The following is an 18,212-nucleotide window of genomic DNA, read 5'->3' on the forward strand; positions in this document are numbered from 1 at the left end:
GGCATTATGCTACAATGTCACTTTTTTGTTTTTAATCATACATATCACTTTGTTAGGTGAGCTGCTGCATGTTGAGCAAGAATTAAAAAAAAATTAGTTTGTTTTGCAGCAGTCAGAAAATAGCACTGGATCTAACTTTCTCCAGCACGAGAGTGATTGCACCACTTGCAGGAGCTCAGTGTGGTCTGGCAGCCATTCCCTCCACAGAAGCAGCTCTTAACCTCTGTCTTGCCTTTATATAAGACGGAGGCTTGCAATTCCCACTCAGCTCTAATCTCTGTGGGATTCAGAAATCACTGCCTTTTGCCCCTCGCCAGTCAGTAGGCCCCTGCACAGAGCAAGGCAGGAACTGTTTTACGCACAGGCAAACCGCAATCAGCTTCTAGCAAGACTGGTTAGTACCCATCACCCTCTCAGTAGCAGCTCATTGTGGATTCAGCTGTTGTGCCTGTCAGCAGACAAGCACAGGAAAAATAAATAAATAAACAAATAAACAAACAAATAAATAAATAAAATAATTTTGTCTTATTAATCTGATGTGCAACATCCGCACTTCACTTTTTCTACTTCAAGTGCTGTGTGTAACAACAGAATCAAAGCCCTGGTGATTTGTCCGTTTCCAAGGGTTTTAAGGAGGCTTCTAAAATACTCAGAGAAAATGGCTCAAGTCAGCATCAATATATAAGTTAATATTTTAAGAAGTCAAAGTAAGCATTTATTAGTCTTGTTAAATCCTGTACAAATAAGTAAGCCTTCTTTGGCTGCTTCATTGTTAAATTAAACACATTCAGAGTGCACGCACCTTCAAAGCATTAATTTGTTTGGGTATTGCTGCTTTGGATAGCACAAGATGTAAGTAACTGGAGGAGATATAGGTGAATCTATTTACAAATTTCTAAGTGGTAGTGAGTCATACCTAATAGAAAACTGCCAGTTGTTGACTTAGGTAGAGGACATCTTGGAAAAGATGCGTCCTTGTGAAGAGGAGTGAGATGTTTTCCTGCATCTCCCCACTCAGAGACTAACCCATCAACTGAAATTTGAGGATGCCTCATTTATCCCTTTCCAGTAATTCGGTCCTGTCATTAACACAGTAAATACATTTGCTAACCTACATGGGGATAACTGTGTCATTACACAAGAGTAATTTAAAAACCGTATTGTGTGTAACTTGTGTATTAGGTAAAGTGCACAGTAGGGATAGGATTTCTAAATCTGCAGCAGCAACGCAAACATCATTAAAATACTAATCAGACCAAACTGCATAGAGAATATAACTCTATAAAAAGAAAATTGCAAAGCCAAGGAGTTGAGCTTTAGGAAATGCCAAATATAGGTGACCATTCAATCCTATATCATTACCACCCTTGTGTAGATATGGGCTTTACTTACACTACAAATTAGTACCTTTTTTTCCAGCAAGATTCTAGGCTCTTTCAAGGCACAGATTTTTGCTTTGAGCAAAGGCAATAACTGATGAAAAGGTTGTTATTCCTCTCTGTAGATCAGGATGAGACATGATATTGGACAGTGGACTTCACAATAATTTACTGGTACCCAAGAAATTACTGGATTCAGCAATCTCAAATTCCACTCTGGCTCTCAAAATGAATATGCTTTGTCAGGCATTAACTTTCCTGCTTGTTCCCCCAAACTTCCAGCCTTCTTTCTGACAAGTCATCCCTAGTTCTGATCTGTCTGTACCCCAGAGCCCTTTAGAGTAGTCTTACCATTTTTTCTCCAAAGCACTAATTGCCATTGTGTGCTGTGCAAGCCCAGTTCCAGTGTCCTTACTGCCAACCGTAGCTCTGTTTGGGGCTATTTCTAAAAGAAGTATACTGAAAACTTTTCTGTAAGTCACAGCATACTTTCGATAGTAAGGAAATACCACAACACACCACAGCACTTACGGAACTATCTAGTGGAACTGCAGTGATTACTAAGCTAAGTACAAGGTAGTAAAGCAGCTATGATAAAACAATACAAGTCATAGCAATCAATTATGATTTTAACAGTCCAAACATTTTAGTAAATCCAAATTCAGGGTTGTAACTCATCCCAGTGACTGTCCTATATGACTGCTTAGGGCAAGCTAAAAATGTAGACCTTGCTTACAAGAAAGACCTTCCCCCCCACATAATGTGGGATTTGCTCACCTTTCTACCTTTTTTTCTTTATGAAGTGTTTTAAGAAACAGAAACATAGCCAAGTGTTTCCTCTGTGCTCCAAGTCGAATGGATTGTGATCAGTGTTGCTGCAACATTAGACAGCTACCAAGCCAGGAGATGAAGAAAATAATTACTTTGTTTTCTGAGAAGGAAGTAAGTTATCTCCTTTTCCATCTTCTCCCTATTGTAATCAGCAGAAAATAAGTTTCACGGAATACATAAGTAAACTTCAAAACTGCTAATATGTCTCATTTTAAGGTCATCACGAGACAGACATTTCTGCTGCTTTAAAATACTAGCATTTGTATAATAACACCAAGCTCTATACTTTGATATAGAAACCAGTGTTCCTGAAGATCCCTAGTCTTAAAGTATCACTGAATTTCTGATACTGATTTTGTGACTGACTCATTTCCCTCTAATGGCCTGAAGCAAATCCCTGGTTCCAAATATAGGCCTGGGAGAAGCCCAGACTCCAGATGTCAAAGTTATATTGCAGCCACGTCTCTGTTTCAATTAAAGGCACAGGGGGAACCCTAATTACTGCACCCATGTTTTGGCATGTAGCTAAAGGAAGGACTGATTCCCAAACGTTGCTTATAAAATATATATTTGTCATTTTAAGTATCACATGTACTTTCACAGGGTAAATATTTTTCCTGTGCTAGGACCAAATAACAGGGAGGCATGCTGAGAAGATAGCGTGGGAAAAATACTCTCTTCCTGTGAGCCAAAGCCTCTCTGCGAAAACACTCCATGGCAAGCCCAGCAGGCAGCCTCACAGCACCTGATCCTCTGCTTCCCCCCTCGCGCGCTCAGGCGGAACCAGCAGCCCTTGGTTGCGGCGCATCCTCGCACCCTCACCCCTGGTCCAAAGCATGGCTTGCGCCACCAGCTAGGCAACCTATGATGGAGATACTACCCCCGAAAAGCCCAGCCTCCTTACCCTGTGGGGGCTCTTGAGGTTGACTGCTCACGGGCATTTTTCCTGAGGCAGAGCTAAAGATACCTCACAAACACTAGAAACAACCTGCTGTAGGTAACCACAACACGTTATTTAAGCTGATTTTTTTTTTTTGAGAAATCCTGATATTGAACTGACAGAACTGATGATACCTCAAGTGATCCAGGTACCCAGATGAGGAAGCAACTGAAACAGAGGAGGTGCTGCAGTGAGGACAAGCAAAACCAAAACCAATCCGAAGTGTCTAGAAACTATTCTCAAACCTTAAATGAATATATTTTAAGTATAGCATTTAATCTGCACTTGCAGTCCGTGAAAGTACAATACTTTCATGAAAATCGTAAGAGGAAAGCTAAGAAATAAATTTATGTTTTCAGAACTCCTTCTTTTCAAGAAATAAAACTTGTCCCGAGGACATGTGATGTTCATGACAGTTAGCAGGAATTAAATGTAAAGATCGAAGTCTTGCTAGAAGCCAATGGAATGTAAATTAGAATCCACAAAAGGAGAAGGGCTGTGGTTTAGAATATGAAGTAATTGTCAATTGTTGTGCTTGCTGATTCTTTCCAAATACCTACTTACAGTTGAATCTCTCAAACTTACCAGTGTATATAACTTTACTCATTTAAGTAGACCTCTACCTTCGAATGTCTGCAAAATCTGATTTTTATTTAGTTTATAGATCAAAAACATTTTTAGGAGCAAAGAAAGTAAAAAATAATTGTAATTACTCTGCAATAACAGTGAAATCTAGTAACTTTTTATCTCATAGTATTTTTCACTGAAATCTTTAGCTAGTATTCATGACTTAGCCAGGATTGCGGCATCTTCTATAACAAATGAAACAATAAACTATTTAAAAATTCCAAATTTCTAACACATGAAGTAACTTCTCATTTGAGAACCATGGTCTGGATTAACTGTGAAGCATCTTCAGAGATGATAAAATAATTCTCCTACTTTTTAAAAGACGCTTATCTTGCTGAGACTTGTACATGCATGTATTCATCTAATTGAAGTTGAATGTGGGTAACTGTTTATGCGACTGACACACAGGTTTGCATAAATACCACTATTGTTATTGTTTTCCCAAAGATACCGGAGCATTGTAGAGCAATATAAAACATTGATTAGAGTGTCTTATGATAGTGCATATGGTTAAATATTCCCTTTGTGTTCACAGCTTTAAATTATAATGAACAGCAAGTTTTATAAATAATGGAGTACTAAAAGTTTCTCTGAACTCTATAGATCTCAGAGAACAGTTTGAAAACTAGGTCTGTAGAAAGCAAAGTGTTTCATTAGTAGATTTCAATTGCAGAGTTTTCTGACTGAATATTTGCCAGCTGCCACTTCTGTTTACAACGTCTACAAAATCATTTTCACACTGAAAATCACTGACTATTACCTTTCATATTTATTCATAGTTAAGCACTCATGCCAACTCCCATTGAAGTCGATAGCAGGTTTCTGGATATAGCTGGAATATGATTAAACCTAACAGTCTGTGACTGTTGTCACAGAAATACTGATTTGCATGTTTTCTTATTTTTGAAGCAAAATATGGTGTTGGCTTTTTTCATTTTGGGTTTTTGCAGGTAGGTGTGCAGATGCGGTCGTGAACACAGCACTGAGGTCATTTTAGATTCTGGAAAAGTTAAATACTATGCACGGGAAGCTAATAACAGGAACTTCTAATTAGAGAAAATGGTTTATCCTGCAGCAGCGAGGTCATGACCTTGTAATTTTTCTGATATGGAAAAAACTATATTGATTGAACAGGTGTATTCAACCCGAATAGATGGTTTAAGAGGTGTTTTCACAGCCATCATGCAGCTACTGATTCTGCTTTATCTAGAGCCCGTGGCAAAGAAAGCAGCTCTGAAGAAGAGGAGAAATCAGCTACTTTCCCAATTGTTCTCTTCCATGGTATCTGTAGGGCAGGCACCTTCCCTTTTGATTAAATGCTTACAGATGGTTTCTGCTACAAAACATGTTTAAAATAAATGAAATTGCTGATTTGGCCATGTGCACTGTAAATTAGTAATTTCATTTTTTATTTCGCTGATTGGTGTATTCACAGCCCATCCCTTTCAAAATCTGCTATTTTAAAAAAGATTTGAGTACACAAAAGCAATGGATCTTACCTTTGTAAAGCACAGTTCCAAGGGTTATCAGCACATCTTGTGAAAGTGAATGCTCTAGGAATACATTACAATACCAATTTCCCTATTGAGGAAACTTAGCTGCTTTCTAATACTCTTCTGGAAAATACAGCAGATACGCATTTAAAGCAGAGAAAGCTAGGTAAAATGGTAAATATGTGAATTTATACTGTCTTTAAAAACACAGGCTTCTTTTTTTCACCAGAATGATGAAGCAAAGTAAAGGTGTGATGTTTTGTGAAATACTGAGCTTGCACATGTGGTATTAAAAGAAATCAATGTTGTTAATTAATCACAGTAAATATGCACTTCATGACCAATACTAGCCTGCTGTTAGTGTATACCACCTCTGTAACAAAACTAAAAATTAAATAAATCGAGGCAGATTTTGGCATCCTGTAGAATGTTCAATCTGTGATACTTGTTATTGTCTCCAGTGCAATTGCAGAGTTATCACAGCTACTGATCTTTTAAATACTTCTCTTCCATTTATTCTACTTTTCTTCTAAGCATGTGAAAAAAATCAAATTGCACGAAGTGTTTCTCAGATGACTTTTGCACAGGAAAAGTCAGGACATGCAAATGACAGCAGCAGGGAGAAGGCGGCATGCAAAACTAACTCTAACTCAGAGATAACTGCCATATTCACCACATATTCTGTACGTAGAACTTCCCCTTCGCCTTGGAGGCAGTTTGATGTAAAGACTGAGGTGAAAATGTGGCCTGGAGGAAAAATAAGCTGAAAATATTTATGGGTGGTTATTCTGCTTTGACACTTCTATTTAAAAACAAAAGGAATGTCTGGGACAGACTATAGCAGAAATCTAGGTTATTCAGATTTAGAAATGTGAGATCCTTTACAAAGAAATTTCTCAAGTCATCATTAAAATGTAGCTTCTTGTTTTAGTAATATTTTCAGTGAAAATCAGAGGATCATTGAGGCATTGATCATGAGGCAAAGGAAAATATGTAACATATATGCTACTTTTCCAAACCTTCAGTAGTGCTAAACAAAGAGAAAAGATCCATCCTTATAGCTAAAAAATACTATCAAATAATAGAAGCCTTGGTCAATGCTGCTCCCCCAGTTATAACAGATGCATTTAGAAAGATTTAGTGTGTTCCAAACCATGCATTATATCGATTCAAGTACCTTAGCTGTGGAATTGCAGCTTCTTGTAGCAGCATCAAACTTGAATATTAAATCCCACAAAAATAAAAATAATGTCATCCAGCTTTTTGGAAACTCTGGTGTCTGCTTCGGTTCTGGACATCTTAGTGCCAGAGTGCCAGGCACAGACTGGCACAGAAACATATGCTTGGCTCAAAATGCTTGTAAGTTCCATTGAAATTCACTGATTTCTGTGGCAGGCGTTTCAGATTAACAGCGATAAACAGATTAAGAGATTTCGAGGAATGGCAATCCAAAACAGGGTTAACAAAGAACACAGTGCAGAATCTCTGGTCGGATGTACAAATCACCGGCCTCTAAATTGACGTACAATTTCAGGGTTTACATATGGAGGCAAAGTAAATGCATTTTAACCGCAAGGATCCTCCTGCTACTTTTCCCACAAACTTTTGTGACTTTCTGGGCAAGGCCCTCAGGTCTTTCTCTCATTGGGAAAATGCAGATAATTTTTCCATAGAACAAGGGAGGTGACTTCACCAGAGGACTTGGATTTTCCAAAAGACTAGAATCACATGAAAAACTCTTAGCAAAAAAAATATTCGTCATCCAAACTAACATGATGGTTCTATGATATAGAACCTGAACATTGTGCATTATATGAACCACAGGGTAATCTTCCAAGAGTTAATCTAGGTAGAGTACCTAGAACTGCCCACGGTTCTTCATCTCACAACCTGTATAACTGCATTGACTGCATTGACTGTTAACATCACAGTATTCTTACCAAAGTCTGAAAGATCAAAGCTTTGCTCCATTTCTCAGATAGCACAGTTTTTCCCATTTATCGTAGCATTATTTTGCAATATCAGCTGTTCTTTATTATGTGGGAGATACAAAGGAGAGAAGGGAGGTACAGACAGAATAAAGGAGCAAGGAGGGAAAAAGAGAAGAGAAGGAAGCCTATAGAAGGACATGAGAAAAAATCCGTAAGAAAGAAGGAAAACATAGGCAATAGAACAAAACAATTTGCAAAGGCACAGGCTGTTCTCTTACTGAGATATTGCTTCTTCTCTACTACAAATCCACTGAAATATGGTGGGTACTTATGCAAACAATTTTTCTCTAATCTATCAGTATAGCCTATAGAAAATGTTGAAATGATAATTTCAAGGAGCTTTTCAGCAATATTTTAAATTTTAGGGGAATTTTTTTGTGGTAGTTACAGCTTGTGTTTCAACCAACTCTCTTGGTTATGTATTACTCTCTGTTGCACAATTAAAGAAGGATACGTGTTTATCACCCTGATTTGGCTGCCAAGATCCAATTTCTAGTTTCAGTGGTTTGCCTCACTAGCATCTAATGGGAGTCAGGGAGTGACATACCTTGTTTTGCTGCATTGTTTAATGAGGTTACCCTGCGTTAATAAAGAAGTAAAAACTTTCTAGACTTGGACATTTCATATGTTACTTTCTAGTATTTTGTTTTAAATGACAGCGGTTTGTAAGTTAAAGTTTGTTACTGATTTAAGATTTCATAGTTTTACATTTTATTTTTTAAAGGTATTTCACTTCTCTTTTATAATATGTCTATAAGGAACCTCTTTTCTCTCTCCATCAGGCCTTCTGAAATACCACGTAGAGCTGCACATGCATCTGAGATCCCAGGATGGAAGCACTACTTACCTGGCTTCCTTGAAGACCCTGACCTGCATTCCAGTGAGGCAGCATGGAACTGCACTAGTGTCAGCAATCACCAACAACTGCAAGCCGTACCTTCCTCCCACTGTGCCACCACAGAAGGTAAGGACCTGTAAGGGCACTCAAGGTGTGGCAGTTTATGCTTCAGTGCTGGGAGTCTTTGGGTTTTAGTCCTCAGGCAAAATGTGCACGGAACACAGCTTGAGAGTCTTGCTCTAGAGGCTAGGGCTCCAAATGAGAGCATCAGCTAACGAGAAGTAGCAGCAGATAGGCATGTGGAAATGACAGCTGACCAATGGACATTAAGTGCCAGTCATCCTTGAAGGCTGGAATCTGAACCCTGAAGTGGCAGGCAATGACTGTAGAGGATCTTGATTGCATTGCCTTCACTGAGGTAATGGGGTCATCTCAGATTTACTTCGTTGAGAACCAAAACTAATATCAAATGTAATTGATAAACACCTTTGTCTCAACACTTCAGCTTGCACAATGATAGATAAACTACCCAGGTATCGTAACACTCACTTTTAGTGTAGGAGCTGTCCCACACCAAAGGCCCTTCAAGTACTAATTCCCACCAAAATCTTAAAGAACCACTCTGTATGTGCTGTTTCCTAAATCTGTAAAATGGGCATCCATCACTGAACACCTGTTTTTTTTTCATTATATTAAGAAACCACATTCATGTCAAAAATGGGGCCAGATATTAGGATGTCTCCAACTTGCTATGTTGCGTACTGGTGCTGTGAATAGTAGCTCCAAGCCAGCACAGAAAACAGTTCAGCTGTTTCAGAGGTGAAAAGGCAGGGATACTGGACAGTGAACTGTGGGACAAAACCTAAAAATGAACGAAAATCAAATTCTGGCCCTAGGAAGTCCATATGTACTCAGAGGTTTTGAATGTCATTTAAATATTATCCTGAAAAAAAATGCTCATTTGACTGGAAAGTTAAATTTATTGTTAACTGGGTTCTCGATGAAAGAAATCCCATAACAAATAATAGTTTCCACCTCTGTGTTTGTGTATGTGCACAGAAAGAGGATGCTGCACGACAGGTTCCCCCTTTTGCTGGAAATGTATGAAATTCCACGATGAAAAGGCTGAGACACCAAGTGTATAGTTGGGGCAGAGGGAGAGAATGAGAGGCATGAGTTGTTATATCCTCATTATATCCTAGAGGATATAACCAGAGACACAAGTTTAAGGATAAAGAAAGGTAGCATCTCTTCGATGCAGAATTTCCTGCCAAGATGAAAACAATATTTTTTTAAGCCTTTTGGTATTCTGGAGCATCCGGAAGCACCATGAATCTTGCGGAGTGTGCACTCTCAGCAGGTGAAAAAAAACAGGGAGGAAAGAAAGTTTGCTGCAGTATGTATAGTCTTCCTTTACATTGGGTCAGAAGGCTTTGACATTTCTGCTTACAGTTTAGGTGATGCTGAAAATTCAAAACATTTGTTTTAAATATTTGTACCTGGCAAGTTCCAACAAGACAAAAGCGCTAACTTTTCAAGTATCCTGTGACAATGGAGAAATGAAGTTCTCACAGTATCACAAGTACCTTTGCTGTAAACCTTTCCTCTGGGTTTTCAACTCTGTTTATAACAGGCATCTAAATCCCGCACTGCCCATAATATATTAAACTGACAACAGGATTGCATTCCTAAGTAATGCAGCTTCTTTGCTGAAAGACGGAGTACCAAACCTAAGTTTAGCATTAAAGATCTGAATGCATTCATTAATATTTTCATAAAGATTATGAGTGTTTTCCATAGTTGTGGAGTAACAGTTGGGAAAGAAAACAGTGAGGATATAAGTACTTGCATAAACCACCTTTTTTTGCATATTTATTCCAGCATTAGATAGATCAGCCATTTACAATACAGTACATTACAGTAACTGCAATAAAATGTAACTGTATTTGTTTTAAATATATCAACCCCATTAGATGCTTTTCTGCCACTACTACTCTCATTTCAGTTTCTTATCTTATTTTTTCCCTATTCCAATTTATTGCTAACAAAAATCTGTCCATAACATGGACAGGGATGGACGTTCTTTTTCAGCTTTTGCTACATGTCAATCATAATCCTGTATTTCATCAGTACTCCTTGTTCTTCACCGTTTCAAAGCCTATTTGAAAAAATACTTTTACCTTTTAATTCCCCTCTATCTATCGTTTAAACCTATTTTTGCCTAGAACTTAGAATTGCTTAGAACTGCAAATTATTTTCAAAGAGGAAATAGAAGGAAGATATCATGAAACCACATTTCATATATTATATTAATCAGCAGTTGAAAACATTTTTACTGGTATTTGCTAGTGCCAGTCTCTAATCTTCTAAGAGAATAATTATTCTGTCATGATGCCCACCACTATCAGCTCATGCATGGTATAGTTGCACACTTCAAACTTTGACTAAGTCATGACTCTGTTGGTTCTAAAATTTAATTGTTACGGTCAATAACTTTTTCCACATATAGTTGACTACCATGCTGCATCTCCCACAGATCTGGAGCATGTGACATGCAGAGTAAGTGCAGAGCTGATCTAAGTTGATACTAATTTTCAGATCAGCTGTAGATTTTCAGTGTCATACTACAAATGTAGTCTCTGCCTCATGAGCCTATCACAATGTTGTGCAAGCCATGCCTAACTCGTGACTGAAAGAATGGTCTTCCCTGTGCTATTTCATCGCCACCACATAACCAAATATCTTTGTCTGGGAAGGGAGCTATTTCATTACCTTTTAGTATTGACGTAGGCCACCATTCGGTCAGTGAGATTGATACTAGGTCAACATGTGAAAATTCTTATGGAGCCTTTGCTCAAACTGAAATACTGGTATTTAACCTTCTGTCTGGTGAGTTCATCCTTGGGCAGGTTGCTCAGCAGAGAAATTGTGCCAATGTTATCTTGCATTCTGCTTTTTCTCTATTGCTGTTGCGAGGTGTATTATTTGTTTATTTTAACCTCCCAGAAGGCCCAAATTAAGATCAGGGCCATACACAAATATGCAGTAAAAGATGTTGTTTGCTCTCTGAACAACTAAGACAGAAAAATGGGATATGAAAGGAAGCGTTACGATGCCTCTTTTAGAAGTGGGGAAATAAGGCATGCTGGAGATCACAAAAGAAACACTGCAGCTGGGCTAAGAAGTGAAGCCAGATACCTTGAACAGAGTTACACAAGTTTTTTTGGCCAGGAGTTTAGTAGCTCTGAGTGATTTACAAAAATCAGATCAAACCTTACAAAAATTTGCAGCCAGATTTTCAAAATAAAAATGGGATCAAAACACTTGCACATATCTACAAGTGAAATTCAAATAGATCAGTAGGATTCATAAAAGGGTGTAGGTGCTATATATAAAAGCAGAAAAAGTAAGGTGTCCTCACCCTATAGCTTCATGCCTAACACACACCAGGTTTAACTTCATTCTCTCATTTCCGAAGGCTCTGTAATTACTTATAGGAAAGGCATTTCCTCTTGGCTGGTTTTATTAATATCATGCAACCTGTTTGGGAAGCTTTAACTGCATCAAGATACGCATTTGATTCAATCTAAAATTAATTGTAATTATTGCTGTCATGTTTTCCTGAAGTTTTTGAGAAAACACAATCAGTTCCACATTGACCAAAAGTCTTACTAAGTTTCTTAAGCCACAAGACTATCCTTCCCTTCATACCATTCTTCCCATGTGGAAATTCTAAAATCCTGCCTCTAAATATGCTTTGTGAGTTCTGTGGACTAATGGCTATATTTTCACCAAAATTTGAACAGTTTATCAATCCACCAAATATTTTTCTCAACATGAGGCAAGTGGTTTTGCACTCTGTGCAAATAGACAACTGTGAACATAATTTTGGCAAAAAGAAAAAAAAAAGGAAATTTAAAGTTAGATTGTGCATGCTTTCTCCAAAGACATGGAAATTTTGCCATTTTTAGCAGTGCTATTTAAAACAGGAACTGCAATGAGTATTTTAGGCTCCAGGGTGCCTGCAGTCAGGGCTAGGGAGCCACACAGCTATTAATATAAGCAGACACCTCTCCCTATTAACCAGAAGACAGCAACTGGTTACTGTCTTGTGTTTTCAAATTATAGAAATAATTACGAGCAAATGCAAAATCCCAATTTTTCCAAGTGACAAACTGGAAATCTTGCCGAGGTGTTCCTCCATTGCAGTCAGCCTTTTATTAATGCTCTTTTGTGTGTGAAGAGTTTCTGTATTTGCCGAAGAGGGAAATCAGCTTTCCCTGAACAACTTTTGTCAGTCTCCATCTGTATTAAGTACCAAGAGAAATGCAAGGTTAAAATGAAATTAAACACACATTTACCTTGGTCAGCATTAGAAAGGCAGTCATCACACTCCTGTCTAATATACCGAAGAGAAACCTGTTTCTGGGATCTCAAAAATAACTGTGCTATTATTCATTAGTACCGGAGAGTTTAGCAGCAGCTACTGTATGTGGCATCACAGAAACCATAAGTTTTACCGCACCCTCTGGAACTGATGACATCCTAGAATTACACCAGGAGGATTCCCACAAAATACGTTTTCCCCAAAAGAGTGATATATTTTTGTTCTGAATACCTTAGAATGGGGCTGAGAAAGAGATTCACTTCATAAATGTATGTTTCTTTCAATTTTCATTTGTGGAGGAGAAAATAATCAAAGGATTTTAGCACATTGCCTTATAGTAAGAAATTTTTACTCACACCGAAACAATTGGATGATTTGCTTGGGATATTCCCTGCAACTCTCTAATACAAATAGCTGTCTAAGGGCTAGATTCCACAATGCTTGATAACATCTTTGGAACGGGTTCCAGCCTCCTTCATGATGATGCACACACCCTGCTTTCTAGATTACAACCCACACAATTAAAGCTCTCTTCCTGAGCCACTGCATGGCTGACCTATTTTCTATATGGACTTAGCTGAAACAATCAATGGGCATAGCCATGCGTAAAGTGCAAGGCATAGCCAAACAGTCCCAAGAGAGGGTTTCAGACAGCTCCGTGCCCCATAGCCCCATGCTGGGATGCAAGTCTTCAGGCATTTTTCCCCTTGCCCTAGGGCAGAGAAAAAGTGGCCTCAAGCAGGGAGAGCAGAGCATTCAGTTCACGTTCAGGCAGATACATATGCACAGGAGGTACAGACAGGGGGTCTCGTGAAAGAAGTACCCTCTCAGAAATTACACATAAGCTCACAGCTTGGTTATCATCTAGGCTTAGTGTGCTGCCTGTAAGAAATTAGCCTACTGCTGCTGACTTGCATGAGGAGGTGCCTTGTCTGAATACTTCTACTAGCAGGGCACCATTCTTTTGGAGCAACTACTTCTAGTATGAATATGCAAATAGAAAATCAATTCACAAGTTGGCTTTCGGTAACACAATTTAAAGTGTCAGAGCAGTAAAATCAAGAATAATGGCTACCACAATAGTGCCAAGTTCGAGGAGCAAGGAGGGTGCCTAAAAGTAGCAGTGAGGCTCTGAACTATGGAAAGGGGCATTTCAATCAAACGAGAATGTTAGTTGAAATACTGCACAGTTAAATGTGAAAGCAGTAATATTCTTAGCAAGGGCATTGATTCCACTTAACAAAACTATCACGTAATAGGAAATACGAATGCAAAATAAGTGGAAGTGAGTATCACAAGAGACTATGCTCTGATAGGGCAAGATTCTCCCAAAGGTTGAAGGTCTGTGGAAGTCCTAAAGCTCAAATTTACTTGGGGTCTACAGCAATGAACAGGACTTGGTGAGGTCTCTCTATGGTGAAGTAAAATTCATCCCTAGAGAATGTATTTGCTCTGACTTAGGTCATGAAGCAGCAGAACAACTGACAGCAGTGAAACCTGCACTCCTACGAAAAAGGAGTAGATGTCAGCTTGCTCCAGACTCCGCATCTACAAAAATACATAAGCATCCTGTATGAGCTACAGGCCATAAACGAGGAGCCAAAATGACAAGGAAATGCTAGCATTGACCTAAGAGTGGCATCACGCGAGTAGGACAACCAAAAAACTGGAAGAACAGCATGCTACCAAATGAGTAGCAATCAATACCTATGTGACAAGTAGAAGGCTTCATTAGAGATATTAACATGGTCTTTTCAATTGTTTCATAGCAAGTGGATCTATAAGCAAAAACCTTATAAAAAAACCTTCTGTCTCTAGCAAGTTTTGCTGCCTTTATTACAAAAAAAAAATTGTTGTTTACACCTTAGCTAGAAGCCCTAGCCCGTTCATGCACATGCTTAAATCCTATTGGAATTTTAAAGTTAAATAGATACTAATATTCTGTCCTGAACAGTGCTGCTTTCTTGAACAAAGACTTATGCCCTGAACACTGACTTAAAAATACAGTATCTGTTCAATGATAAACTTGAATCTCTACTCCTGGTACAATTAGTCATGCAAGACTTGCTGAATATATATCATATATATTAAAGCCATATCTCAGACACTCAAAACATGCTGAAAAGAATATTCAAAGTAATGTAAAATGTGAGATTTGGCTTAATTTAAATTTCAAGTGCTAAAAGTCTTAATTGCAATGCTAAGCATCTAAATAAATGCGGTGAATTTTAATAAACACTTAATAACACTTTAATAAATAGACAATAAAAATCTTTAAAAAGGAAATAGTACAAAATGTGCAAGGAATTCCAGCAAAGAAACTCTAATGACAGCTCTCCACGGCTCCATTTTCATTTGCTAATAAAATGTGCAAGCTGAAACGTAATGATTTCTAAACATAATTACAAGAAAATTCCTTAAAACATGTCCTTTAGTTTCCAATAACTATTTTAAAAGACTTCTTTTTACCTATACTGAACTTTTCTCTAAATGAATAAGTATAAAAAAAGGAAACTTGCTGCTTGTCTACAGAGTAGATACAAAATATGGCCAGTACTTTCTAATACCTATTTCCTGTTGTTGATAATTTAGAATGTTGTGTCTGTTTCCTTACATTACTGAGGTGCTTGATTTTTTTTTTTTTTTAACTAACATATAATTTACAACATCTTTTGGTTTAACAACTCATTTCAGTTAAAAGGAAAATAGCTGTATTTGCTACAAACTCTACCCTGACTTCTTGGATTGCTTATTTTGAGTCTCGGTGGTTTTTTTAGAATTTCAAACAGATGGCATTTATCTTCATAATGGCTGTGATATTTTACCTTTTATTACATGACATAACCAGGTTTTGACTGCTACTGATGTTTTGAGTATTATATTTTATTATAAACTCTTACTTATGTTCTGATTTCACTATGGGATTTGTTTTTGAAACAGACTGTCATAGAATGGTTAAAGACAGATTTTTTAAAGAAAGCATTAATCAGAATAAGACAAATATACAAGGCTTTAGTACTTACTTTTATGGACACGACATTAAAGGCTAACCTTGACTTCTAATTTTTAACAGTTCTTCGAAAACTTAATTGAATAAATTAAGTGAATACTCAGCAAGTGAACCAGTGGGAGAGGGGATGGTGAGCCATTTTATTGATGTCAAAAAAGGGTAAAAAACCCACTGTAGAACTAAATTTCTTACTTTCTCCTCCAATGTTTGCCTCATGATCTTGCATTGTCATGACTCATAATAGCTGCAAGCTACATGATTCTACGGAAAAAAATACAACCAAGAGATCTCAAGACATGATTTCCTTCTTTCTCCTTCCTTACTTTTCCTGCCTGCTTTAGATCAGCATGATTTCAGCAATTGCTTTTGTCTTCTGAAAATGTGGAGCATAAAGTCTTTTATATCACCATTACAGTATTCCTCATGCTTCCTTACAATCACCTAGTTCATTTAAGGTTCTTGCTATTGGCAAAGCAAAGAAAATAGTCATCAGAACTGCCGAATGTATGGCCATATGTAGCGCCCCAGAGCAACACAATCCAAGCAAGAAACTTCTCTACAATAAAGAGAACTTCCCATGCTTACATTTGTAACATATTTGCAGGCATTCTCTGGTTGCTTAAATTGCTTAAATTCCCTGATTAATTATGTAAAATAGTCTGTTACTGGAATCTCTTTCCAGCATGGGCTGTCACCACCTTTTGCTCCTAACCCTAGGACCCAGCAAACCCATTTATGTGATTTAAAGTGTATGCTTCCTTGCGCCTACTTTCTGTAGTTTGGAAACAAATCATCTTAATCGTAACTACAAGAAAAGGGAGTGGCTCCACTGGGAGTTTTGTCTTAGGAAAAACTGTAAGATTAGACCATTTCCAAGTAAGTAAAACACTTTGTTCTATTTATGGAAAGATAATTAAACTCTTACACTTGTTATGAAAAATTGCTGTTACATTTTTCTGTAACTCTGTACTCTGAGACTTCACAATGGAAAATCTGAGTGAATAAAAATTTCTTTTTCCTATTAGTATTTCAACTATCAAAAGTCTTACCATTTCTCTTTAGACCAACCCGCATGCAGCACAGTGTAAGTGCATTGCCCAAATACAGCGTTACAAACACTTCATTTCACCATAATCCTCATTTTTAGTAATACTGCATCCTTGCTTAGGAGGTTTTTCCTGTTAATTCATCCTTTGAACTTAGAAAGCCATCTCACTACATGCACAGAATAAGCGACCAGCTCTGAAAATAGAGCTATTTTAGGAGCAGCATTAAATCAAGCCTGAGAAAGTATATGAGATGTATAAAAGTACTCCTTTACATCCGAGAGAAAAACTTTTCAAGTGTCTCATGTTTATACATACAGATGATTTTATAAAGGGACTACTAGGCCTAGGCTAGTAATGGTTGCTGAACTTCAGCCACAGAAACAACTCTATCCACTCAGAAAAGGAATTACAAGCCTAAAGTCTTGAAAAAAACAGAAAGAATAGTGGAGCTAAGAAAATCGACTGAAAAAGTAAACTGCCAATCCTAATGAATACAACACACTTTGAGGTTTCATTTATTCTTCCTAGAAAAAAAATAATTGGAATAACAAATGAAGTTACTGATAGAGCATCAAGTGTGTGATTAAATATCAGGTTTGTGTCTAATTCATGAAGTGCAATGATAGAATTACTCTGAAAACCAGATAAGAAACCTTACCTAAGTATAATGCAGCAAAACTAGTCTGAATGGGTTCAATTAGCTCGACGGGCACCAGCAGCTAGCAAATTCTTAGAAAGCCTCACAATGCACAAAGGCCGCCGAAGCACCCCTCGTGGCTGAAGACCTCAACGAGCTCCCAGATCGCTTCCAGCCCCAAATCGCTGCATATTTCGCTCAAGACCATATTTGGCTCGGGGCACGGTGCAAACGGGGCTCGGGGTGCCGAGGGGAGGGGGCTTACCGCGCCCCCCCTCCCGATTCCGGGGCTCAGCCCCACACCGCACGGCCGGGCGAGAGACCCGGCCCCGGCCCCGGCCCCGGCCCCAGCCCGGCCCTGCCCTGTGCGCCCCGCTCCCCGCGAGCACGGCCGGGCGCCCCGTCCCAGCGCTGTCCAGGGTCCCCGCCGCGCCGCGCCGCTCCGCGCCCCGCTCCGCGCCCCGGCGCCGCTCACTCACCATGGCGCGGGGGCTGCCCGCGGCCGCGCAGCCCCGCGGAGGGGCTCTGGGCAGGGCGCCGCTGCCGATCCCCGGCGCCGCAAAGGTGTATTTGGGGAGCGGGCGCGGCGCGGCGGCGGGGCCGCCGGGGCGGCGGGCGGGGGCCCGGCGGGAGGGGCCTCCCCGCCGGCCCAATCAGGGCCGGGGCGGGCGGCCCCGGCCGCGGCGGGGGCGGTGGCGGCGGCCCGCGGGAGGCGCGCTGCCCCCGGCCGCCCCGCGCCGCTCCCCCGCCGCCGGCAGCGCGGCCGGGCCGCCGCCAGCCGCGCCCCGCCGAGCGCCGCCGGCACGGCGCGCCCCTTGCGCGGCGTTGGCTGTTGGTGCGGGGCTTCAGCTGGGCTTCGAAAAGGGCACGGACCGCCCGGCTGCCGCACGCTCCCCCACCGGGGGTGCGTATTTCCCCGTCTTCGTGCAGCACCGCACGAATTTAGACGTGGAGAAATGCCAGTTTGCGCAGAGTCAGGAGCTTCTGTTTGCAGCTGCTGCTCGGGTAGGAACCAGTGTCATCAGGG

The 18,212-nt window shown here is 39.7% G+C and overlaps 1 protein-coding gene across 1 annotated transcript in view; it reads right to left on the reverse strand.

Moving 5' to 3' along the window:
• Positions 1–17,773, reverse strand: part of GUCY1A1 (guanylate cyclase 1 soluble subunit alpha 1) — a 36,369-nt gene extending 18,596 nt beyond the window's left edge. The window contains exon 1 of the mRNA XM_075149442.1: positions 17,665–17,773. The gene's annotated coding sequence lies outside the window, so the exon portion shown is untranslated. The remainder of the gene's footprint in view (positions 1–17,664) is intronic.
• Between the last annotated feature and the right edge of the window lie 439 nt (positions 17,774–18,212).

The sequence above is a fragment of the Calonectris borealis genome, chromosome 4 (genome assembly GCF_964195595.1).
Source record: "Calonectris borealis chromosome 4, bCalBor7.hap1.2, whole genome shotgun sequence".
Lineage (NCBI taxonomy): Eukaryota > Metazoa > Chordata > Aves > Procellariiformes > Procellariidae > Calonectris > Calonectris borealis.